Source organism: Marmota marmota, unplaced genomic scaffold (genome assembly GCF_001458135.2).
Source record: "Marmota marmota marmota unplaced genomic scaffold, marMar, whole genome shotgun sequence".
NCBI lineage: Eukaryota > Metazoa > Chordata > Mammalia > Rodentia > Sciuridae > Marmota > Marmota marmota.
In genome coordinates, this window is record NW_026000208.1 from 1,178,938 (window position 1) to 1,188,340 (window position 9,403).

Below are 9,403 nucleotides of genomic sequence, written 5' to 3' on the forward strand. Positions count from 1 at the left end.
TATATATATATATATATATATATATATATATATATATATATCATACATACATACATACATATACATACATACATACATATACATATGTGGAATGATTTATTAGATTGGCTTACTTGATCAGAATCTGAATAATTTGACGATGGCTGTCTTGTCTGCAGACTGGAGAGCTGGTGGAACCAATAAGGGCTCAGTCTAAGAACTTGGAGCCTCAGAACAAGAGGGACCAATGAGAGACCTAGGGAAACAGAAAGCCTGGAAACTCCCTGGAGAGTTGTTGGTCAAAGTCCACTTTGGAAGAGTGAAGGAGCTGGAGTCCAGTGTCCTCAGGCAATAGTGGCAGCAATTGAAGCACACACTCAAAAATATTTTAAAATATACATTACAGAATTTGTGTTGCAAATGTCAGAAAAGTATCATTCAAATTGCCTTCTATTCTGGGGAAGAAATCAGTGAAGTTTTAGTTATATTCAGGATAGTTATATCATGGTAGGTGAAATCAAGACCTTGTTTTGCTTATTTGGAGATTAGGTATGATTCAAAGAGAGATGTTTGGTGTCAAGTTGACAAGGGGTGGACTTTGGGATGATTACTCTGTATTGTCAACTTGATTGAATTAAGAGATGCTTAGCTTTAAGAGACTTCTGGGTGTGTCATATCACACCAGAGATAATTGGTATGTGGGATAGCCAACTGAGGGAGATGGGGCCATGCAAGTAAGCAGTACAACCTAATAGAATGAGGGCCTGACAAGTTGGAAGAAGGAGGAAACTAAGACAGATGCAAACTTGATTCTTGACTGGCTACTTCAGTTGACACTGCCATTACCAGAGGACATCAGACTCCAACTCATTCACTATTCTGAAGTGAACTCTGACCAGCAATTTTCCAGGAAGTTTTGAAGTCTGTAGTCCCACAGTGGGGCTACGTTATTTCTTTATTTCTTTTTTGTGTGTGTGTGTGTGTGACTCCAGCTTCCAGGACAGAGCACACCTGCTGGTTTCTCCAGCTCTCTAGTCTGCAGATGATCACTGTGGGACTATCCAGCTTCTGATCATGTAAGCCAATCTAATATATTCCCTTTATACAATATGTATACTTTACATGTGTGTATATATGTATGTATTCATACACATATATATGTCTATATACGTGTGTATACAAGTGTGTGTTTGTACAAGTGTGTGTACATATGTGTGTATACATATATACAAATACATCCGTACTGTGGCTCTGTTGCTATACAGAACCCTCAAACAGAATTGGTATCAAGAATGGAGTTTTTGCTTGGTGTGGTGGTGCACACCTGTAACCCCAGTGGCTTGGGAGGCTGAGGCAGGGAGGATTGTGAGTTCAAAGCCAGCCTCAACAAAAGCGAGGTACTAAGCAACTCAGCGAGACCCTGTCTCCAAATAAAATACAAAATAGGGCTGAGGGTGTGGTTCAGTGGTCAAGTGCCCCTGAGTTCAATCCCTGGTACCCCCTCCAAAGCAGGTAGTGGTGTTTTTCCTATGTATATATCTCACTATATGGTTCAGAATTCCTTGAAGATGGTTTGCAGCAGGAGTTTGAAAGAGTTTGGAGATTCAGGGTGAAAAAATCAGAATTTTGTAAGCAGAGATTAATGCCAATTTTGGTGGGAGTTCAGAAGACCAAAATGCCCATAGGAATGTGGACAAAGACTGTGTTCATAATATTTCAGATGAGAACGAGAACTCTATTAAAAATTGAACTGGAGGTCATTTGTATTATATTCTTACAAAGAACTTATCTATATTTTGTTCATGTCCTGAGACTTTCAGTGAGGCTGAGTTTAAATGTGATGGGATAATTAATCTGGCAAAGGAAATTTTAAGGTAGGATGGCATGTAAGTGCTGGCATGGATGTTGCTGGCAGCTTTTAGTTAGGATAATTGTGATAATTAGGAGCAGAAATCAGAGTAGAAACATTTTAGCTGGAAAAGTGGGAGTAAAACTGGAGCTGAGGACAGCGTGGTATTTGAAGATATTACTGTCACTAAAGAGAGGCTAGGTATGTTGTAGAGAGAAGATAGGAAAGATGACTTGAGGGCATCTGAAGGATCAGTAAGACCATGGTACCTGGGGAGGTATTTCTCCAGAATTATTTCACTGTACACAGCCATGCAGGCACTTACAGGCCATGCATCTGTGGTCCAAGAGAGCCCAGCTAGTGCTCGAGCTGATAGCAGAGTTTAGCATCTTCCAAATTGTGCTGATTCTGTAGGAATGCAGGGTGCTGGAGTTAGGGGTTCACAGAATCTTTCACTGAGATTTCAGATATTTCACTTCTAGAATGGGGATGTTTACACCGTGCCATTGTACATTGTAAGCATGTAATTTGATTTTTTTATTTTTCAGGGGCTCACAGCTAAGTTTTGCTCAAGTCCAAGATAAGAATTTGGACTTGAACTGTTGAGCAATGCTGAATCTGTTAAGAGTATGCAGATGCCTGTAGATATCCTGAATGCATTTTTGTTTTGTGAGATGAGCATTAGCTTCTAGGAGCCAGGGGCAGAATATCATTGAACCTGTCAATGTCCCTCCAAGTTTCATGCTTGGAAATGTTATCCCCATAGTAGTAATGTTCAAAGGTGGTTTAAATGATTGGATTATAGGACCTGTACCCTTATCAGTCGATTAATCCATGTGATGTATTAATAGTTTGAATGAACTACTAGGTGGTAACTGTAGACTGACGTGTGACAATAAAGTAGGTCACAAGGAATTGTTATGGGGGATTATATTTTGTCCCTGGCTCTTTGTGCTCTCTCTGTTTCCCAGCTTCCATGTGCTGAGCAGCTTTCTCCACCATGGAATGAACCTCTGAAAGCCTGAGCCCAAATTAAACATTTCCTCCCCTAATTTGTTTTTGGTAGGTATTTTGGTCACAGCAACAGAAAGCTGACACACCTTCATGTAAGAGAAGCAAAAGTGTCAACAGATTCAAAATATGCAGAGAAAATAATGTAGAGAACCATATATATATATTACATATTAATCCTATAATTTCAGTTTAAGTATTATCTTCCTGGATGTGGTGGCACACACCTGTAATCCCAGTGACTCAGGAAGCAGAGGTAGGAGGATTGTAAGTTCAAAGCCAACCTCAACAACTTATCAAGTTCCTAAGAAGCTTAGTGAGACACTACTTCTGAATTTAAAAGGGGGGCAGGGGTTGCTGTAGGAATATAGTGTTGTAAAAGCTATATATGCTAAACGCAAGGCCAACATCACTCTAAGTGGAGAAAACTTGTAACCATTCCCTCTGAAAACTGGAACAAGATAGGGATGTCCTATTTCACAACTCCTATTCAACATAGTCCTTGAAACCCTAGCCAGAACAATTAGACAAAAGAAGGATATTATATGAATAGGAAGAGCTCAAAAAATCCTTATTTGCTGATGACATGATTCTATATTAGAAAGCTTCTATAACTCAGATTCAGCAAAGTAGCAGGGTATAAAATCAACACCAACAAATCAATTGCATTCCTACACACCAATGGCATGTCAGCTGAAAGACAAATCAGGAAAACTATCCCCTTTACAATAGCCTCAAAAAAAACAAAAAAACACTTGGGAATTGATCTGACAAAAGAGGTAAAAGACCTCTATGATGAAAACTACAGAACACTAATGAAATAAATTGAAGACCTCAGAAAATGGAAAGATCTCCCCATGTTCTCGGATAGAAAGAATTAATACTGTCAAAATAGCCATATTATCAAAAGTTCTATACAGATTTAATGCAAATTCTATTAAAATCCAAATAACATTCTTCACAAAAATAGAAAAGCTATATGAAATGTATTTGGAAAAATAAGAGGCCCAGAATAGCCGCAGAAATCCTTAGTGAGAAAAGTGATGGAGGCATCACAATACCGATCTTAAATTATATTACAGAGCTATAGTAACAAAAATGGCATGGTATTGTCACAAAAAACAAACATGAACACCAACGGAAAGAAGACATGGAGACACACCCACATAAATACAGTTACCTCATACTACACAAAGTGCCATAAACATACATTAAAGAAAAGAGGCTCTCATTTTCCTATATTCCTAAAGCAGATTGGTCTATAATTTTCTTTCTTGTAATATCTGTGTCTAGTTGTTGTATTGGGATAAACTCTGGCTTCATTTTATGAATCAGGAAGTGCTGTATTTTTCTGTGTTTTTGTTGATGTTTAAAAGAGTTTGTGATGGATTGGTGTTAGTTCTTAATGATCCAAAATCATTTTCAAGTAAAATAATCTGTGTATATTAACAGTTTGGAAAAGATCCTTCCCCAGATGAACCCAAACTGCAAACTTCAGCCTTGGACATCATTTCCATCTTCATTTCTGACACAGGGAAACAGTGAGTCATATGTGTGTGCATTGGGGGTACTATACTGTGGTAATTTGTTCTTACAGCAACAAATAATTCATAAAACTAGCATTAAGTACAATGTGGCACCTGGGATGCATCCTGGGTGAGAAAAAATAACTTTAGTGGAAAATATGGTAAACTTAAATAGTATAGTTGTATCACTGTCTATATCTCAATTTGCATAAGTTTACTAGAGTTATGTAAGATGTTAACAATTCCTGAAGCTCAAGACGGTGTGAAACTCTCTTTACAACAAATACAAATCCCTGTAAAACTAAAAAATATTTCAAAATAAGATTTTAAAAAGTGATAATTTGGTGACAGAAACAAAAATAGCTAAAGCAAAGAAAAAATCTTGGGCTCAGGGAATAACGGGGCATGGTGGAAAACAACAAAGCACTTTCCTTTGTTTTCCATCTTTCCAAACCCAGGTCCACCTATTTAGGAAGACACCATTAAGCTCTGTGGATTCTCCTTCTTTTTCTTCTTTCTCCAGATTCTTTTGCGTATCAATAAACATTTCTTCAAAGTGCTTGTGCTGGTTATGTATATCAAACACACCTATTTTTAGATACCATCAGGCAGTGTATCTGCAGGATTCCACTGTAATGTTTTACCAATTTCTGAACATTTGAAGCCAAGATTGAGAAATGTCATTAACAGGGGATATAAATGATATTTCTGCCTTTAGGAGAGTGTGTTAGGGGTCCAGGGTTTAAATCTTCAATTGTCCAAAAGACAACTATAGCTTCAAGCCATTTTGATTATTAAACTCTTTTCATTCTCTTTTCTATCATAAATTATTTGGGGCTGTGTATTCTTTTGAAACATAGAATGGAATTACCTTATGGCTAAGCCCAAAAGCATAGAATCAATATCATGGTCAGAAGTGAGATTGGTTCCACAACAATGTTTAAAATATGGTTGTTTAGGACAGTCCTGCTTGCACAGTCCTGAAAATGAACGTTTATACACAAGATTTTTGGCATGTGCAGGCAAGTGAGTGATGTGGACTGTATTCTTCACATGTGGAGGGGGAAAAAAATAAACAAACGTAAGATACAACACATTCCCAACCTAACAGAAGACTGATTTCTAGGTCACTAGTATAGTTGCCTAGCTGAGATTGTGGGCATCACATCCTTTGGAGTGAGTATGTTAGATGGATACTGGGCCTTAGGTTTAGGGAGATGCAGTGACTAATGGCCCCTCAGGCAGAATGTACTCCAGTAGTGGCTCCATTTTCAAGTTGGTACAGTACCATAGCAGTGTAAAGTAAGAAAGTGAGAGACATGTGTGATTTCCTTCTCTAGAGCAAAGCTGCCATATGAACCTAGGGTAGCTTGCTAAACTGGGCTCAGGGACTTTGTGGCCTGTGAATCTCTTCTTGCTAGAACAACAGATATCTGCAGCCTTAACAGGGGCTAACTCTATTAACAGGGGCTAATAGAGCTTTCTTGATTGCCTTTTCTTGCAATGAGGAATCCCCTTCATCTTCAGTCCAATACTGTCATGGAACAGTGTCTGAGATGGGATGCTTTGTTTCCATCTCTATGCTGATATTCCAAGTTTCTCTGCTTAACAGGGTTCTTTTTGCTCCTTTGTTGAGTCTCGGTGTTTTCTCTTAGACACTATTCAAAGGTTAGTTATTTACTTATTGTTTTGGTCCTTCTGTGGAAGAGACACCTCCATTCATGCATCTTCAAGCAATTCACTGTTTCAAGTATGTATGGGTTAATAGTTTCCGTAATATAGAAGTATTCAAAATTAACAAATCTCAGCTCTCCAAGGAATATTCTTGCTTTACCCCAAGTAAAATTGACTCTTGGGGAAAAAGGAGATAGTAATCAGAAATAATCCAACAGCCAGGCCCAATGGCAAATGTCTATAATCCCAGAGATTTGGGAGGCTGAAGTAGGAGGATTGCAGTTTCAAAGTCAGCCTCAGCAACTTGGTAAGACCCTACCTCAAGATAAAAAATTTTAAAAGGGCTGGGGATATGACTTAGTTGCTAAGAACCCTTGGGTTCAATCCTTGATACAAAAACAAAAAAAGAATCCAATAAAGACATGCTGAATTCAGATTGTTTAGTAAATTGACAAATATGTTTACTCTGAGTAATCTGCCAATGAGAAATTTAGGTAAGAAATTATTTCTATGTGTATAATGTAAAGGTCATGTGTGATAGAATAAATTTAAAATATATTATGCTCTGAGACACAGGATAAAGCCAGGAAGTTAGCATGAGGACATTGGTAAATGAACTAGGCCATGCAGGCACAGACTACTGAAAATTCCCTCAGAAAAAAGTCTGTTAGGGTTTCCCCACCACCACCCACCACTTCAGGCACCACTGCTTTGTCCCTGCCAATCTTGCTTACGTGTCTAACTTTAATCCATTCTCTGCTGACCTTAGGCAAAGCCTCCTGTTAGTCTGGTCTCAGCATCTAATGTGTGGATGCTAGTCGTCCATGAGCTGGCAACTCTTAATTTTCAACTCATGGATCTCAATTAGGCTTGCAAAATGAACTGAGACAGGGACCTGTTTTTAGACTGGGATGGGAGCAATGAGAAAGAGAAGTTAACAAGAGAATCTAAGGCCTCTGCGTCTGTTCTTCCACCAGCAAGGGGACCTTCTCTGCCCCTTTCCATTCACTTCATTCCAGACACAGTCCTTCCAGTAATGCTTGGGGACTTCACTGGTGGACAGAACCATCTTCACTTATTCTCTCCTCATTGGCAGACCTCATAAGCTTGCATAGCATTTCAAGGAACAAGACCCGTACATTCAAAACTCCTCAGCACAGGATGCATTCCTCTCTGACCTGCCCCTCTCACTTGCTGATTCCTCCCAGGATCTGTCCTCCTTGTCCTAACATATAAGACTGTCCCTGTTGTACTTCAAATCCACTGGCTCCTTCTCATGCATGGATGCACTTCTCCTCTTTACTTTCCCTCCCCTCTTTGCTTGACTCACTGTTTCTTCTTATTCAGAACATTCTCCATTGCTCCTCCTTGAAGAGACCTTTGTCCATCCCATCCCAGGCCTAATGCTGTCCTCTGAGTTCCAAGTTCAGCTCTTCCTCTTCCAGTTTAGTTTTCTGTCAAGTTTTCAGAATCCCTACTCAAATCTCAGAGAAAATGAAAACCTTCTCTATTTTTTAGGGGATGAGGAGCAATGTAGGTCCTCATGTATGCTTGAGCAGGCATTCAATCAGTGAGCCTCATCCTGAGCCCAATTTTGTCTGTGATATTCCTCTGTGATCCCCACAAATTTATGGGATGCAGAATAACACAAAGATTCTCTTTTTGTATTGAATTTCAAGCATGAATTAGTCTCAAACTCCTCACTTACGTTATCAACTTGTGGATAAACTCCTATTCTATTTTAATCTGACGAGTGTTTGAATTTGCAGATTAACATTATCCTTTTGGTCCCTTCTATTCTCAGGACAGGACATGAACCATGACCTCCACCTCAGCCTCTTCTCTGGCCTCCCCATCCTCACACCACTGTGAAGATTCTCTGTCGACCATGCTGCTTCACACCTTCTGTGCATCACACCTTCTCTGCATCACATCTTTCCTTCTGGATAGTTTTGCCCTCTTAGAGCAAGTAAGATAGTCTTGTTCTCCAAGATTCACCTTCAATAAAATGACCCTTTGTAAAATGTTTCTAGATATTTTTTAAGTAGCATATTTCACCAGTTTTGCTTTATATGACTTATAAAGTTTTATCCAGATTACTACAATCCAACATGCATGACATAATTTTCATCATCCTATGCATGGATGGACTTGTTCTGAAATCTTCTGCTGTAATTTCCTTATAAGATCAACAGTCCCAACATGCACAGAATGTGCATCAATAGGAAAGGAAGAAATGACACAGACAATAGTGCAGCCTCTTTACAAAGAACATTTCATAGCCATTAGCCTTTATCTCAGAAAACTCTTGTTCTGTTTTAACCAGAGGCATTTTAGAATAAATTTCTGAGAAGAAGTAGAACAGATAATAGATAACATCTGCCTTTCTTAATAAAAGTTATATTTAGGAAAGGGTGATGTTTCAAAAAATTAGAGTAATTGGAATACTTATTTAAAATGCAACTGTGAATGTTTTTACTCATGAAAATGTAAGGCCTTAATACACAATACAAAAAATATAAATTGATTAATTTTGTTCATATGACCATGTGTTAAAGACATTTGCTCACCAAAACAAAATCCAAGAAGAAATATTACAATGCAAGGACCCAAGGGGTAAAGTGACATTGGTTATCAAGCAGAATGAACATGCCTCACTGTCATACAAAAGGATGTAACTCCCAACCTATATCACAGGGAGGACAGGGAGCAGCTGCCCTTATGCATGCAGGCCCAACAGCAAGGCTCAAGTGGCTCTTCCCATGGCCCTGTCCTTGGTGGTTGAAGTCTTACAGAGGAGGACAATGTACACTGGTGCCTTTGCTTATTCAGGAGATGTCTAAACAAGGGTTTCATCTAAACTTTCCACCATTCCTTGATTTATTAAAGGTGTTAAGTAAATAAATTATGGACTGGTATCAAGATAACTGCCTAAGAGTCACAAGACTTTAGAGTTATAAGTGTTGGAAGCAAATTTTCTGAACTTCTAAGTCCTCTTCTTTATTCAAAGGACAGCTAGGAACATTGGTGTAGTGCAAGGAATGTAAGTTTTCAGGTTATCTTTCCTCATTACAGAAGAGCATAGTGGTTAAGAATTAGACAATGGACTCTGGAAGAAAAAACTTTGTTTTAAATCAGGTTTTCATTTTTAAACTTTTTAACTATGAAAATGTATTTGCACACAGCTAGAGGAAGGGAAAACATCTGAAAATAGACAATGCATATATAAACACAATATAAGTCAAGCAAAGGTGAAAAGTAGAACTTTTCTGTAAATGCTATAGGAAATTGACTATACATGGTGGGGATTAAAATATGATCTTTTAACCTCACATTACAATCAAAATTAATTCCAGAAAAATCA